Below are 17,500 nucleotides of genomic sequence, written 5' to 3' on the forward strand. Positions count from 1 at the left end.
CTCATCAGGCCGCCCAGTGCTGACGATGGAGAGAGACTTAATTGTTCTGAAGTTAACTGAAGCTGGGCAGGCTGAGCACTGGGTAGGTCATGGACACTGGGTAGGTCATGGACACTGGGTAGGTCATGGGCACTGGGTAGGTCATGGACACTGGGTAGGTCATGGGCACTGGGCAGGTCATGGACACTGGGTAGGTCATGGACACTGGGTAAGTCATGGACACTGGGTAGGTCATGGGCACTGGGCAGGTCATGGACACTGGGTAGGTAATGGACACATGGACACTGGGTAGGTCATGGGCACTGGGCAGGTCATGGACACTGGGTAGGTCATGGACACATGGACACTGGGTAGGTCATGGACACTGGGCAGGTCATCGACACTGGGTAGGTCATGGACACTGGGTAGGTCATGGACACTGGGTCATGGGCACTGGGTAGGTCATGGGCACTGGGTAGGTCATGGACACTGGGTCATGGGCACTGGGTAGGTCATGGACACTGGGTAGGTCATGGGCACTGGGTAGGTCATGGGCACTGGGTAGGTCATGGACACTGGGTAGGTCATGGGCACTGGGTAGGTCATGGACACTGGGTAGGTCATGGACATTGGGTAGGTCATGGACACTGGGTAGGTCATGGACATTGGGTAGGTCATGGACACTGGGTAGGTCATGGACATTGGGTAGGTCATGGACACTGGGTAGGTCATGGACATTGGGTAGGTCATGGACACTGGGTAGGTCATGGACATTGGGTAGGTCATGGACACTGGGTAGGTCATGGACACTGGGTAGGTCATGGACACTGGGTAGGTCATGGACATTGGGTAGGTCATGGACACTGGGTAGGTCATGGACATTGGGTAGGTCATGGACACTGGGTAGGTCATGGACATTGGGTAGGTCATGGACACTGGGTAGGTCATGGACACTGGGTAGGTCATGGACACTGGGTAGGTCATGGACACTGGGTCATGGACATTGGGTAGGTCATGGGCAGGCTGGCCTGCCAGCTCACAGATCGCTGCCTGCTGAAAGAAAGATCCGTGCTCCGGCCTGCAGCCACGTTAAAGATCTCAGCTGACCTGACTTTAACCACACCTATCAGGACATTACAGTAAGTCACAGGGGTGGGCAACTTTTTCCCCCCAAAGGGCGATACTGACTTAGATGATGTAAATGAAGAGCCACATATTGACAATTGGATTGAAACATGAAAGACATAGTACTGAATACATTTGGTAGACATGCCAGATTGGTTTACAATTGGCTATTTGCCAGCCCATAAGCGCAGGTCCTTGTTTCAAAAACAAGAACTTACTTTTGGAAAACCTTTACTTAATTTTTTTTTTTATATATATAGCTGTATGTGTCAGTCTGGTGTTGCCTACTCTGAGGTTACAATGAAAAGATTTACTTAAATCCACTTAAATGCAGTATCAAGTTTTAAATTGACCTACTAGTCTGATGTGCACCACATGATGTCACTGATGAAACACATTGCATTATGTAATAAATATGGACTAAGCCTGTTTTACAATGATCATAAAGGCAGAACAGACGCATTGTAATCATTCGCCTTGAGATTTTTATTAACATAATGCTGCCTTATATGTTTTTATTTCCTTTGAGGATGTTGCGGGCCGGATTGAGATTTTCCACATGCTTACTGCAGCCTTGTGTAAATGACTAGGTATGTTTATATGCACACTAATATTCCACTATTATTCCAAATATGACAATAATATGAATTTGATGCAGGTCATGTAAACAGCATAATATTCCATTTGGATATTCCCAATTAGGCCTTAATCTGAAGGTAGCATTTTCCAATTAAGATGTGGGATATGCCGATATTATTTGGCTTTTAGGAGCATACAGTACAGTATACAGCGCATGGGTCTCAATCTGGGTTTTTACCACAGTTTGCAACACACGGCCTCTCGCCTGTTTACGGTCAACAGTATTGTTGTAAACAAACCAACTAGCCAGAGATGCATGCCCAAAGGAAAAGCCAACATTTCTGATCAGAAGGAGAGACAAACCTACTTTTAACCATTATGACAGATCTGGATATCAACAGGTTTTTTGGACATGTGCAAATATTGCAAAACTGATCTTTTCAAGAACGTGGTTGAACGGATGAAAGAAGGAGGCTTTGTTCGAAGTACATACGTCATGGGAACATTTCACATTACAGTAATCGGAGTATGCATGGCTACATGTAAACGGGAATATTAGTGGACTATTAAATTTTCATTGGCCGTAAACAGCTTAGTACGTAGGAATATTCAATATTTTTCCAAACAAGGGCAAGAACCGTAATATGTTGTGTACGTGTAAATGTAGGCTAGTCAGTGAGAAAAAACATCCCATTCCTGAACTCACAACCTCCTGTAACGGCATTTGAGTTTGTACATTGATCCATGTCTGTCTGATGTCATAACACACTTAAGCAATCCATCCCCTCTATAGAAAGCCTCCACTTCATCTCAAGGAGTCTGTTAGTTTTAGGGGAGCTGATGTTTCTACCTGCTGTGGCTCATGAGGGATTGTTGTCTGGGCTCAGAGCTGCAGTTGATCGGCGCTGGTCAAAATGTCACTTTTTCAGGACTTCTGTGCCAAGATTTTCATCATGAACTGTAATCTTTGGAGGCCATTTCCAAAATATATCTCGTAGATGGACGAGCGCTGGAACGCACGGCGGTCCAGAAGTTTGAGGTTTTGGAAGGATGATGTTTCGTGGTTTTCATCTGAATTTTCTTACAAAAATACTGGGATTGGCCTGATTATACCACTGTCCCACAGAAAAGCAAAACCGACACAACATACAGGACATAAATCTGTGGGCCTCTATTAAGGAGAAAATGATCGCTGATATATGGATTATAATACCAGTGGTGGATGAAGTACCTGAAAGCCAAACTTGAGTAAAAGTACAGATCTTACCAGAAATGACTTTGGTAGAAGTTAAAGTCACCTATTAGAACATTACTTGAGTAAGGTATCTGATATTTACTGTACTTAATGATCAAAAAAATAATTTTCTGATATTAAATGTACTTAAAGGGATCATTTTGAAGACTTCTCTTTGGCGACACCTATGGTGATGAGTAGTAATTGCAGGTGAGATATAAACTGTTGCATCATCTGCCTCCGCAGACACCAAGTTCATAAATGCGGCAAAAGTGAAAATGCAAAAGCTTCCATCAATGAGTGACTCATTCCCAGATGGATATGTGAAAACAAACCATCTGGCAGCGTCAGGTTTTTATAGCGGTTGGCCAACAACATTATGGTGCATTAGCGCCACCATCTGGAATGGAGTGTGGATCGTGAGTAACTTGCAAGATTTAGGAGCACTGATTTGCCAAACCTGCTTGCAGGCTACCAAATTCCCTATGGGTTTATTTTGTGGTAACGAGTAACTAAGGTGCTTAGGGGAAATGTAATAGAGTGAAATTATACATTTCAATTAGGAAATGTAGTGGAGTAAAAGAGTAAAACTTCCTTGAGAAGTTGTATTGGTCATAGACTGTGTTGCATAGTTTTCGCTTTGGATAAAAGCGTCTGCCAAATGACGTAATGTAACATAATGTGAAAATTGACAGAAATATACTCAAGTAAACTATACTACTAAACGATACTCCCGAACAATACTTAAGTGGTGTAAAGAAGTATTATTACGTTGGTATTACTTGGTTACATTAGACCAAAAACATAAAAAAAAAGGTGAGAGTGTCAGGAGTGTCAAGCCAAATGTAATCTTTATTAGACTGTTTCTGTACAAAAAGCACTGGATCACAGGGAAAAAAACATGCATCTATTTACAGCATGGCCAAAGACAGGAAAAGAAAAACCTGGGGACGTTGCCCCGTTTGTATTCTAAAGACATTAATTAAACATTGTGCTTTGATATACTTTGATGATATATTTCATATTTCACAAAGATGCAGTACCTCTCTCCCCCTTTTTCACATTGAATTAAACATTGAAAAAAGTATACTTTGCAGTTTTTAAAACCTCTGCTGGAAAACCCGGGGCGGCAAAAGCAAGCTTTTCTACAACTATGACAAAAATATTTCCGCAAGCCGTTTGAAAAGTGGACGATGATGGAATGGATATGAGGGCGGGAGGGAGGTGGGGGGGGGCGAGGCGGAGAGGGTCGGGTAAAGTCAGCCAAGCTTTTCAGTGCAAAGGGTTTTCACTGGAAATGGGTTTATAGAGCCATGTTATTGAACTCAGATGTTTCTGCAAGGTGTGCACTGCTGCACTCCACTCAAGCTGCCACAGATGTTCACCCACAGGCCCACAGGCCCACATCATCATGGCGAGCGGACGATGTCGTTCAGTGATTGGAGATTTACGTCACTGCGTTTGCACGAATTTACATTTTTCAAATCGGGGCCCAACTTCGATTCCTGCCCCTTTCCGGTTCCTTTCGCCCCCGCTTCTCAAGCAGGCGATTCAAGGAGCTCCAGGATCCTTTACTTTCAGGAATGAAAGGAATACAATGACATTTTGACTTTTACTTGCCTCGTCTTTCCTTGAGCATTTGCCCCCCCCCCCCCCCCCCCCCCCAAAATAATTCTACAATAGTCCTTAACTTTCACATTGACACCAACGGGCATTACTATTGCTTTAGGGAGCCCGAGGGACAAATGTTTCCTCGAATGCAGTGGTTCTCAAAGTGGGGTCTGGGGACCCCCCAGGGGTCATTGAGGGGGTCCCCAGCAAAAAAAAAGGGATAATTTATTTTCACTATAATTCGATCCATAAGTAATATTGACAGAATGTATGACTATTTTGGTCATGGGTTTCATACCTGTACACTTTCTGTAATAAAAGATCTAAAAGCAAAAATCTGATCAGATGGGGGTCCGTGGTCTAATTTGTGTCAGTTTAGGGGGTCCTTGTCTTGAAAACATTTGAGAATCACTGCTCTAATGAGACAGATGTCTGGTTCAGGAAGGTGAGGACATAAATATGAAAATATCAAGGGGTCGCTCTGAGGGAATCGTAGCAATTTGACTGGAGAAAGGCTTTGCCATGGAGTGAAACACCTAACCAATCAAATCACAAACTCAAACAAAATGATACCAAATGTTTAACAAAACAAAAAACGCTGGTGTTGAAGCATGGGTCAATTGTAAGGCATCGAAATATGACTTTTGTTCTTTTAATTGTCCAAAACCTTTCCACTGGACTGTGGGAGACTAGCTTGCATTACAGAACAGTAAAACATTTGCATAAGTAAAATGATACAGATTGTGTGCAACAACGAGAACAGCACCGTCAACAACAACACTAACATGGATGGAAGATCAGTGACCCAAAACCTTTGAGTGGTTTTCACTTCTGCTGCCATGATTTGCACAGACGCCTGTTTTATTCTACAATCATTCTCACCCAAAACACAAAGACTCGGGTTGAATATTAAAGATGGATAAAATATGATATTCTAAACACCCAAACCAATGGATATGCTCGATCAAAACAAATAAAGAGTGATGGGATATCATGACGTTATAAGCTTCTGAAATATAAAAAAAATTCACATGACGAGGATTTTGCCATTTCAGAATGGCGGGGGGAAAAAAAACATATTGGTGCATATCGTTCTAGCTTCCATCTTTTCTTTTCTTTTCTTGTAGCTTTTTTTTGCTAAGATGCATTGCTCTTATTAAGTGCCCCAACAAAAATAGTGCATTAAGAAATAACCATGATTATACATTTCACAATAATACACAAAGGACAAGAAGAACCAGGGGAAAACACAAATGCTGTTTACAAAAAGTTAAATATAGTATCGGAAAAAAGCATTTTTATACAAAAGTGATGTAGCGTATATCCTGCTGTCAAAAACAGGGTGACCATGTCGTGACTTTTTTTGTTTTTACAAAAGGGTTATTCCTCTCACTTGTTCACTCTTTTTACAATATCTAAAAGGTATTAAGACATCAAATGTGTTTACATATATATTTGAGACTATCATTCAGGCCTAAATCACAAAAGGAATCCCCCAAAACATACTTTTATAAATACATATAAAATAAGCACAATCAGAAGAATAACAAGAAATCTGGTACCTAAATGTGATTAAAACTGCTGCAAGCTTTTCTGGTTAAAATCTACCACTCAACACACCCGGAAATAGAGCTATTGTAACTGTATTTCAAAAATGGTAGACGTGAAAAGAAAAGAGAAAAGAAAGAAACCGTCAAAACCTTGGGCTCGCCCTGACGTCATTCAGAAAACAGACAAATGTTAGTATAACATTTGCTCGTCTCTCCTCTGCAGAACGTTTGTGGATTCTCTCTTTAGCTTAGAAAATTACTGCATTTCCCTCCTTTCAAATATGATCGACACGCACACCGTTAAAAGCTATGGTACACAAAAGAAACTGCTATTAGAAGACTGTGATATTTGATATCAATGGTCTTGAAGGAGTTTCTCTACAGATTGCAGTGGGGGGGGGGGGTTTTTCTGATTGACAACCCATCAAATTTGGAGCCGTTTGACGGCGTTCCTTAGTTTGGAAAAGAGAAAAGAGTTTGATTTTCCGGCTTCCTGGACTCGTTCCACCTCTCGCTGCCGCGGGTTCTGTGTCCACCGGGCATTTCTGTTTTAGCTAACAGCGCTAAGCAGATGTTTGCTGGTAGAAGCTGCTGCTGCTGAGTGATGGCTGGAAAGAACCCTTGTGAGGGACGCAGTGCGCCGCTGCTAATAGCTGAAATATTTTTAACTTCTAGCACTCGGCGCCGTGAGTGCTAAAAACATGCTAAGGTCGAGCCTGCTCTCCTGAGATTTCGTGAAATGAGCCCGATGTCTTAAAATGCAAATACGAGCGGGATCCGTGCAGGAAAAAGCGAGAGAAGTTACAGTTTCCCAGCAGGAAGAGATTAGGTGGAGGAGACGGGACCGGAAAGACAAAAGTAGTTTTGACATTCAAATAGCGCAGCGTGGAGGTCAGGGGTCAAGGGGATGATCGATGACCCAGGTTCAATTCCCAACTCATGATAACAAGTGTTCTATTCTGAGTGCGGTTTTCGTGTTTAACCCTAACCCTATTCAAACAACAGAACCTTAACCTAACCTTAACCAAAGTTGCTGTACTTGCCTAAACATAGAATCAAATTCCTGCTACGTAATTCTTTCATGGAGGAGGAACGTACATCTTCAACTAATCTGTGTCTGCAACATGTCATCTGATCTAATCTGTGTCTGCAACATGTCATCTGCATTTAAGAGTTGGGTGCTCGTTTGACCAAACCTTGAGACTGTGATGTAAGCTGTATAAGAAAAACGTCTCGTCCTTTTTCCATTCAAAATAAACAGGAGGAAAACGTCGGCGATGCGAGGAGAAGTTCCTGGTGGACACGTCGCCGTTCCTTCCCTTCCCGACTCACAGTGGTACATCGCCTGGAGACCGACTCTTCACTCCTCCGGTCTCCAGAGACCTAAGTCATGCAAACAAGCCTGGGTAATGACTGCACAACACGAACAACCATGAGTAGTGTAGACAGCGCTAGCCACACGTTAGCATTCACATTAGCTAGCTCCTGATCGGCTATAACCTCCTCCGTTGGGAACGCTGCCTACAGACGGAGCCATTGTAGAGCTACTGCTGCACTTGTGGGGAAAGATGAAGTTTGTGGTTGCGCAGTAGAGTGATTTGGAAGGAACCGTCTACCTTGGAGGAGGAATGCATGAGAGGAAGACTTCTACAATGGCCTCCGCTGCATACAGGAGTGGGAGGAACACTGGAGTCCAGCTGGCGATGGCGATACAGTCAGCTGACAGAAACAGAACTGGACAACAGGACAGGTTTGCCTGCAACTTGGGTTTTCTTCTTGCGCAGTGACGGATGGTAGCTGGGTCGGGCTCGGTCGGCCTGAGGGTGGGTGAGATGTTTGTGGCGGTCCAGTGGGCCGGCGGCCACCACGGGGGAGGGGGGGGGGGGTCGGGGGTGGTTGTATCTGGCTGGGAAGTCCTCTTCACATGGGTGGGACTATAAGACCTGCCATGGCTGGAATTCAACAGAGACACAAACAAGAAAACACTGTTACTTTCCCCGTCATGGAAGCTTTTAGCTCCACGGCAGACAGTGTTTCCCTAGCTGCTACAATGTGTCAGCTACTGCTACAGTGTTTCCCTAGCTGCTACAATGTTTCAGCTACTGCTACAGTGTTTCACTAGCTGCTGCAATGACGCCTATTTATGATTCAGTGCTGGAAGCATTGATACTAGAGAGCCACCCACTCTCTGTTTGGAATTTTGGCATTGGAATATCTCAGCTTTTGAAATGTCCCTCCGTGACCCGCTCGACTGTACAAAGCACTTTTGTTAGATGAATTAGGGGCTGTTCACACAGTGTTTTGTGCGTGGGGAAAAAAAACGCTGCCTGTGAGGAGAAATATAAAACGGATCGTGATAACGTCACCTGACATTAGCTTAGCAGCTGCTAGCTCGCTAGCCAGCTGTCTTCTAGCAGACAATACAGTCCTGTGGAACAAGCAAACGCTTGCCATATGTGAATAGCCCCATACTGTACAAACCAGTGTTGTTAGATGAATTATAAAATAAAATAAATTATCATTTTCACCCGCTCCATTTGACGGCGTGTTTGTCTTTTCTTTGGCTCCCAAAATCCATTCGCCTTTCGAGTGTTAAACCAAGCGTCATTGGCTAGGAAACTTGGGAACTTAGCGAAATATCTGCAAACATTAATTGTAAAATTCCTTTAAATTGTAGAATCCGCTTCCCAAAAGTGCCAGAAGTTATGGATCAACTTTTCACCTTCAAACCAGTTGTACCCGAAAACACAAATAAAGAAAACAACAACCAAATTCTAGAATTACACCGACGCTGTGCGTCTCTCTAGTTTGTGCCTGGATCGGAAACACGGACCGAGACAGCTGATTGGACGGGGTTGTTGATAGGCAGGAAAGGGGCGGGATGCTCACCCTGTAGGCTGCTGCCATTGTTGGTGGTGCAGGTGGGGGGCGGGGAGGTCTGTGGCCGCACGACAGGGGCGAAGGCGCTCTTCTGTTTGACTGCGGAAATCATATGGACAGGAGAGAATGAATAAGGGCCTATGGGGTCCAGTGGAAAGGAGAAGGGTGGAGGAGGGGGAGAGGGCTTGAAGGAGGGAGGTTAGGAGGAGGTGGGGACGTCCTACCAAAGGGCCGAGGTGAGGAGGTGACACAGGTGAGGAGGTGACAGAGATGAGGAGGTGACAGAGATGAGGAGGTGACAGTGGTAACCAGCAGGCAGAGAGACAGAGGAGAGGAGGTGAGTGAACGGGCGGAGATGTGGTGAACCGTGCAGGGGCAGGAGGCAGCCTAGTCTCACAGTCAATTGTATAATGGCACGTTGGTCCACAGTGCAAAATGTTGTAGTTTCACAATAACAGCTCTAGATGGCGATGTTTTTGAGTCTATTCTTTTCACGTGTATACTGAAATAAGTCGGGCGCCGCTTATGTCCATTAGCTAGCTGATGGACAACGTACACATTCCTCTCCATATGAGAGCCTGTTCCGTGTTTGTAGTCCCTTAACCTAACCTTAACCAAGTTGTTTTATTTGCATTTTACAAATTAACAGACATTTTAAAATTAACAGACGTTTTCAAATTAACAGACGTTTTCAAATTGATTCAAATTAAGTTGGGGGTTCTACGTATCCGAGGTTTGCAGAAACATCAAATTTTATTCCGGTGAAGAAGATCCCTCCCCCCGATCTAACAATTTTAGAGACGTTATTATGAAACTAAAAAGGACAAAAAATCCATCTGAGAATTTTAGAGCAGTTATTGTGAAACTAAATAATAATAATAATAATAATAATAATAATAATAATGATAATAATAATAATAATACAATTAGAAAAAGTTTCCATCTAACAATTTTAGAGGTGTTTTGCACCGTGGACCAAAGTTGCTATTACACAATTTGCGGTGAGACTGCTTTTGGAGGAGGAGGAGGAGGAGGAGGAGGAAGAGGAGGAGGTGGAGGAGGAGGAGGAGGAGGAAGAAGAGGGGGATGGGTCCCTGCCTCAGAACGGGCCGAGGTCTGAGGAGCATGCTCCAAGCAAACAGGTCACATCTGGCAAAGTTGATCCATAACTTGAAGGCCCACAAGTACACTTTAACACAAACCTGGTCCTGAAGGCAGCAGCAACCACCATCCATGTCCACAAAAATAACGCTGTGTGTGTGTGTGTGTGTGTGTGTGTGTGTGTGTGTGTGTGTGTGCACACGCCCATGTGTCTAGTAACGTTGCAAAAACGCCGATTAAACACGCCATTTCTAGCATTCTCCCCTTGAGCATTCTCATCAAATGTCTTCATGCCATTCTGATAGTAATACTGATTTTGTTGTGTGTCAGTTGGTGCTACAGCTGACTTCTGCTGATCATTATTGGTGTTATTTATTAGATTCCACAGATTTGTACCTCTGTATATATGTATATATATCATATCTGTAAATGATTCAAGGACAGCAGCTGAAAATGGAGCTGTAAAATGAAGGGGGCGGGGGAATGTAAAATGTGAGTCTCCCTTCAACCCGAAACACTATGTGGGTCGTTTTCCTCTCAGACCTCCTCCCATGTTCTTGGCGTGTTCTCCTGACACCACGGATGAGATGTTCTGGCTCACAGTAATGGATCGGGCCCAGAGCGTGAATGCATGAACGATGCAATGAGGATGTTAGTGGGGTTAGTAGAGGGGGAGGAGTTATGAGGAGGACACGGAACAAGGGACAGTCAGAGTAGATGAGGACTTTGAAACAATGCATGGCGGTGTTCACTCCGCACCGCTCCCCCTCGGCGCACGCACACACATACACACACACACACGCACACGCACAACATTCAAACTGTCGAGGCGAAGCCAGGCGAGATGCAAGCCCCACCTTTTGTTTAGTCGCCAGAGACAGCGCAACATCAACTGGCACGGAGACGGTGTTGTAGCTCGCTACCTTCTAAACGAGTCTCACAGAGACTTGGGCGCTCTTTGATACAGTAGCCAAAACAATAGAGAGCGTTCCCTCAGGGTCAGTTAGACTTTACGAGACTCCCAAACACACCTGCGCCTTCCACACGGCATACTGCAGGCATGCTAATCACAGCGCTGTGGAAAGTTTCAATGGCAGAGACACAAGAGGGCCGACTTTGAGGAGGAGGAGGGGCTGCTTCAATAGACTTGAAGTTGTCGGGGGTTGTCTCTCAGCAAGGAACGCTGTGCTTTCATTATTGTCTTCTGCACCTGCTGCAGAACGTGTGCATCAAAGAGGTTCAAGACCAAAAGAAGATAGCTGCCATCCAGAAGATGGCTTCTTTTTGACTCCTATAAAGTGACTTGTGAAATAGGGCTGGGTCGATATGGCCTCAATCAAATATCTCTAATATTTTTCACCAAATACCTTGATATCGACAATATTGTACGGATGACAAGTGTTGCTTTCACAATGAGACTTTTGATAAATAATCATCAGTACTTGTGGATATAATGACTAAGTGGGTAAAGGCAAATAATGGAACATCTAGAAGAACATCTTCAGAAAAGTACATCACTTTACTGTGATGCAGCCTTTAAAACCAGGAAAAGACAACACTTGTGCCATATTACCATATCAACATATCCAAAATCCAAGACGATATCTAGTCTCATATCACGATATTGATATAATCATCGTTATCTCATGACCTTAGCTTAAAGAAAATAAATACATTTAAAGATGGGATGGGATCCATACTATTAAAACATTGACTTATATATCTTGCATTCCAGGTATAAAATTATTCTCTAAATGGATATATACAGTTTATCGCCGTTTTTGGGGGGAATGAAATGTTAAAACCAGTGGGTTACTCAGACAGTGCGGCACAGCAAAAAGCACCGTGTAACGTATCATCCCGTAACGTAAGGTATAAGGTAACGTAAACGCATCCCCCTGTCCTCCAGGAACCTGGCTCTGCCTTCCCAGTCCGTGGCCCAGATTGCCCTCACAGATTGCTGGTGCTTTGAGAGGCGTTTGGAGCGGGCCTGTATGCTAAGTGGCTGTGCGGCGGAGCGGCTTGGGTTTCTGCTTACTTGCGCAGGGGGAGTGGCTTGGGTTTCTGCTTACTTGCGTAGGGGGAGTGGCTTGGGTTTCTGCTTACTTGCGTAGGGGGAGTGGCTTGGGTTTCTGCTTACTTGCGTAGGGGGAGTTGGCGGCGGAGCCGTTGAGGAAGCTGGGGGATCCGGGGACGCCCAGGTTGGTCATGCCGGCGCCGTAGCCGTTCATGGTGGACGTGATGGTGTTGTAGTTGGACTGCTGGGGCGTAGAGCTGGGCACGTAGCCGCGGGGCGACACGCTGTTCGAGTTACGGGAGTAACCTGAGAGAGAGAGAGAGAGAGAGAGAGAGGGGCGGAGCGTTAGAGAGGCCTGCACTGTTTTCAAGATTCACTTTAATAGCCACAGTAAGTACATCAATGACTAATGAGGAATTTGATTTAGTGCAAGTATGCAGCGCAGCGCAGTATGCAGCGCAGCACAATATGCAGCGCAGCGCAGTATGCAGCGCAGCGCAGTATGCAGCGCAGCGCGCACATCAGTAATAGAAAACAATCCTAAATGATAAAGTGCAAAGTAAAAAGTGACATTTCAGTTTGGTTTTCAGTAGCATCGCTACAGTTAGAAATCAATACAAATGTGTGAAGATTCAAATCAGTTCGATGAACAAAGAAACGGGATGTTTTTTTTTCAGCTTTTCTTTGACAAAGAAAAGGAAATATGCACACAACTTTGTGTTTTGCAGTTATCCCCTACCTGAGAAATAAAAAGGGTTTCTTATAAGAAAAAAAAATAGTTTTGCGTTTTTTTGGGGTATAAGAAATAATTAAAGTACGGTAATCTTTTTCAGTCATAATTTGTCTGCAATCTCATTTTGTTAAAAGGAATCATGAGAAAATGGTAATGTGAACTCAGTATCATGAATGGCATGGAATCATGAGTTGAGTGTATATTGTTACATCCCCAGTTTTCACTGAGAGAAACTGTGGCTGCAAAAATCCCCCTATATATCCTGCACCTATCCTGCATTAGCATGAGGGCTTTGACCAATATATATATATATATATATTTTTTTTTAGGTAAAAATACCAGTAGTGGTGTTTTTGATTGAAGCTGCCAATTATTTGGTGCTGATATTCAATACCTGAAAATTTGACAATTTTCCTGCAAAAAAAAAAAGCATTGAAAAATGGTGGAAAAGCCTGTAAAAATGCCTTCAGATGTGTGGTTGTCAGTCCCCCAAACAGCTGCAGAAGTGTTTGGCTGAAACGGAAACCTGCAAGTCCTCCAAGCCACAAGACTGAAAACCGCTAATTTAAACCATCACAATTATGACACAGCAACTCTCCACTGCAACCCGTACAGACGGAAGTGTGTGTGTGTGTGTGTGTGTGTGTGTGTGTGTGTGTGTGTGTGGGATGGGGGGGGGGGGCTTTGGGCATGTCAGACATGACAGGTCCATAATGCAGTTTTTAGTCAAATGGCCAATATATGGACAAACTGATATATTGGTCTAACCCTAATTAGGACTGGAGTGTTATTCAAGACAAACTACTTTCCCTCAACCAACTAATCACCAATCCATCCGGGTGCGTTCAGCAGCGCCGCGGCCGTTCTGCAGTAAAAAAAAAGAAAAACCCCGGCACTCCTCCTTACACCGGCTGCATCTGCACCGCAAAAACATGTGTTTTCATTTCATTCTAAATACGAGGGGGTCGCATGATGTGATCTGCGTCAAATCCACTTCCCACGCTGCTGTATTCCAAAGGCAGGAGGACGAGGAACATTTAACTCGGCACCAAAACAAATAGCATCGGCTCCGTGTCGATTTGTTAAGAAATAGGAGAGTCTGTTAAAAGAACAATGCGAGTGTGGAGAGCGGAGGAGAGACCATCTCGAAAGGCCTCTCCCTCCTCTGTTTTTCGCGGACATGTGTTTCCCATTGCCTCTCGCTCGCCCTCGTCCCAGGGCAGCGCTCCATCAAACCGCTCCTGCTGGGAATTGCGTTGGCCCGAACCAGGAAGTGGGGGAAAGAGGAGAGAGAGAGAGAGAGAGGTGGAGGGAGAGATGGAGAGAGGGAGAGAGAGAGAGAAAGGGAGAGCGCGCTCAGTGTGCTACTTGGCATACCGTTGGCTCTGCTCAGTAAGCATGGCCTGAGGTCGCTGGGAACTCAGGCGCCTCATGAGGGGGGTAAAGGGCACGCTAAGTGCTGGAGGGAACATTGGTATTCAATGCATCTTGGATGAGGGTCAATCAACGGGAGCGCAGAGGGGCTGGGGGGCCTGTAGGGGGGGCTGTGGAGGGCGCGGGGTTAAGGTAACTACAGCACACAGGCCCGGGTGAGAGATGAAGGACAGACCGGCCCGCTTGACGTCACTCCCGGGCCGGCCGGTCAGTCAGTCAGGGAGCTTCAGCCCGGTGGACCCTGAGCGAGAAGACTTTCCTTACTGTAATTAAACGCTCTGCGTGTGTGTGTGTGTGTGCGTGTGCGTGTGTGTGTGCGTGTGCGTGTGTGTGTGTGTGCGTGTGTGTGTGTGCGTGTGTTCTGCTGCAACGCTGGCCTTTATTGTTGCTGTGTTGTCATGACAACACACAGCCTTGTCTGAAGGAATACAATGTTGGTATTTTCTGCAAACCACGTTCAATCTCAACGTTTGTGAAGAAAAAATACCTTGCATATAGAAAATATTGCACATTTTAACCTTTGAGACTTTTGACTTTTACTCATGTACTTTGAGACCATGTCATTTGTGTACCCTGACTCAAGTGAATCATTTGAAATGGTACTTCAACGTTTACTAGAGCATATTTTTAGGTGAGTATTAACACTTTTACAGTACTTGAGTAAGAAATGTGTGTACTTCCAGTAGAAGTACACACATTTCTTAGTGTCTTCGAGCAACTTAACACTAGTGTTGGGCAAGTTACTTTCAAAATGTAATATACTACATATTACTAGTTACTTTCATTTGAAAGTAATAAGTTAATTTACAATATTACTGTCTGTGTAGAGTAACTTGTTACTTATTACACTACTTTTGCATTACTTTTAGCAAAACAACAGCAGCAGCAGAATGACATCGCCGCCCCGGAACATCCCGAAAAATAATTTCAACCGCCTTGAAGTCAGTGTCAACAATCCAAAATTCAAAATGTTATTCTTTTCCTTTGTTATTGTCATCTATAGTGGTTATTTGCATACAAACACACAGTTTGATTAGGACATGATTGAATATTTTTTATTATGTGCTTTGATAAAAAAAAAAAAAAAAATCAATTTGTAACTTGAGTTACTTGACAAAGTAACAGGTATAATATTACTGAAATCCTATAAGTAATAAGTTATATTACTGAGTTACTGCTAAAAGTAATATATTACATGTAATATGTTACTTTTGTAATGAGTTACCCCCAACACTGATTAACACTCCCGCCCCCCCCCCCCCCTCTCTCCAATTGAACTGTCGGTGTCAAGTAACGCAGAGGAAGACAAACTCCAGAGGGGGAGAGAAAAAGTAAAATAAATAATAATCCGTTTTGCACGGGGACATCGTGATGCAGAACAGGCGCAGCAGCAGCAGCAGCAGCGGTGCTGTGGAATTACGGCAGTTAAATGAGCTACGTGGTCCACCTGATAAGGCCTGGGCACCCGGGGGCCCCCGGCCGGGGCCCCTGTTTTTATGAATGTTTTAATCAGGCGCTGTAATTGGTCGAGGGGCACAAAGAGTGGTTTCACAGTGCGGGGACTCGGCCTGATCCTCGGTGTAATGTTCACACAAACTATTAGAATTATGAATTTGCAGCGCGGCCGCGGTGCCGTTTCCCATGACCTCATGGATTCCTATAGGTGTTCACTCCTGCAAGAGCCGATGTGAAAAGCAGACGACGGGGGAGGGAAGGAGGGGGAGAGAGAGAGAGAGAGAGAGAGAGAGAGAGCACAGGAAGAGTGCAGTAGAGAAGCAGAGGTGTAGGAGAGAGAGAGAGAGAGAGAGAGGGAGAGAGAGCACAGAAAGAGTGCAGTAGAGAAGCAGAGGTGTAGGAGAGAGAGAGAGAGAGAGAGAGAGAGAGAGAGAGAGAGGGAGAGAGAGCACAGAAAGAGTGCAGTAGAGAAGCAGAGGTGTAGGAGAGAGAGAGAGAGAGCACAGAAAGAGTGCAGTAGAGAAGCAGAGGTGTCCTGTACAGACAGCACCTGTTCTGCACTCACCTCTGAACAGAACAGGTCCTACAGACAGACTACTGACAGACATACAGCCTGTAGTTCACCTTATGCATTTTAATCACATAGCAGGTTTAACTAAACCCGCCCTGCCCCTCCTGCTCCTCCCCCACATTTTTTTCATTCTTTAAATGAAGCTATAAAGTAGCCAAAACAACTTGTTTCCTTCTTTCCATCCCTTCAGGGAGTAGATTTGAGAACTTTATTTCTGAGTTTTAGCGCCACCTTTTGAAGAAAGGGGTAGCACAGAAGGGTTCTGGGTCGTACCACACCAGAACCCGTGTGGACACGTTCTCCGTCTAAAGGGGATGGAAAGGTTCTCCATAGGACCTTCACGCTGCTGTAAAGAAGTACTGAATGTTCCAAATCAGCACTATTAATGACTAACGACTATATTTACAATGTTAAGGAAAAGCTACACCTTTTCTTTGTTAGAGGTGGAAACACAAAAGTTGTCAAGACATGTGGCGCTACACAAGAAAATATAAAAAGCAAAATGACATATTTATTGTGACTTAATTGTTAGACAAAAAACAAACAAAAAAAGTTTAACATTAATTTGAATTCCATTTCATTTGGTTTAAGAAAACCTTGCTGTGGTTTGCTGTGCTGTATCTGAGTTATACTTTGTTAACATTGTGATTTATTGGATTCAATTTCTTTTTCTTTCATTCTGAAATGTATTTGATCAAGCTGCTGATTTGGGGGAGTGTAAAATGTTTCTTTACATTTGTAATGTGTGTGAATACAGGAAGAAGGTGGGAGAAGGAAACAACATCTCCCTGCAGAGAAGCAAATGTAAGTGACAGAAACACAAACGACATCAAAACATAACACGCCAATAACAAGTCAACACATTCAACCCACCCTGATGCACAAAATCATAATGCTACCGCAAGGAAAGTGAGAGTGTGGCAGAGTGGGAGGCTGTGTGTGTGTGTGTGTGTGTGTGTGTGTGGGTGTGTGTGTGTGTGTGTGTGTGTGAGAGAGTGTGTGTGTGTGTGTGTGTTCAAAGCAGAACTGCGACTTTATGACAAACATGTTTAATTTTCCGAAGCTTAGCACGACACTTTTCAAACTGCAGCGATGGTTTTCCTGCATTGCTCCACAGAGACAGAGAGCGAGAGAGACAGACACAGAGAGAGACAGAGAGAGAGAGACACAGAGAGAGACAGACACAGAGAGAGACAGAGAGAGAGAGACACAGAGAGAGACAGAGAGAGAC

At 44.3% G+C, this 17,500-nt stretch overlaps 1 pseudogene across 1 annotated transcript in view; it reads right to left on the bottom strand.

Moving 5' to 3' along the window:
- Positions 1 to 459: 459 nt before the first annotated feature.
- LOC310790214 (transcription factor COE1-like) overlaps positions 460 to 17,500 on the bottom strand; it is a 98,989-nt pseudogene continuing 81,948 nt past the window's right edge. The window contains exons 6-10 of the transcript in view: positions 12,200 to 12,382; positions 8,968 to 9,142; positions 7,695 to 7,797; positions 7,411 to 7,461; positions 460 to 1,057 (exon numbers count right to left, since the gene is read on the bottom strand). The product of the transcript in view is annotated as a transcription factor COE1-like (transcript). The remainder of the gene's footprint in view (positions 1,058 to 7,410; positions 7,462 to 7,694; positions 7,798 to 8,967; positions 9,143 to 12,199; positions 12,383 to 17,500) is intronic.

The sequence above is a fragment of the Poromitra crassiceps genome, assembly GCF_964638095.1.
Source record: "Poromitra crassiceps genome assembly, chromosome: 15".
NCBI lineage: Eukaryota > Metazoa > Chordata > Actinopteri > Beryciformes > Melamphaidae > Poromitra > Poromitra crassiceps.